Source organism: Mesitornis unicolor, unplaced genomic scaffold, assembly GCF_000695765.1.
Source record: "Mesitornis unicolor isolate BGI_N332 unplaced genomic scaffold, ASM69576v1 scaffold34803, whole genome shotgun sequence".
Taxonomy (NCBI): domain Eukaryota; kingdom Metazoa; phylum Chordata; class Aves; order Mesitornithiformes; family Mesitornithidae; genus Mesitornis; species Mesitornis unicolor.
This window is the reverse complement of record NW_010174541.1, coordinates 2,638-2,848: the sequence shown is the minus strand read 5'-3', so window position 1 is coordinate 2,848 and position 211 is coordinate 2,638.

Below are 211 nucleotides of genomic sequence, written 5' to 3'. Positions count from 1 at the left end.
CGACCCACAGCTACTGGCAAGGACCTTGACTTTATTCCAGCCCCTACAGCATTCCCCTCCCGGCAGCTCCCACCACCTCACTATGGGGGCATCGCAGGGCAGCTCTGGGCTTGCAGAGATCCACCTCTGCAGAGATCCAGGTTTGCAAATTCTTCACCCAGCCAAGGTCTTGACGTGCTTTGTTGTTATGTTGGGGGTTTTTTTCCCCGTT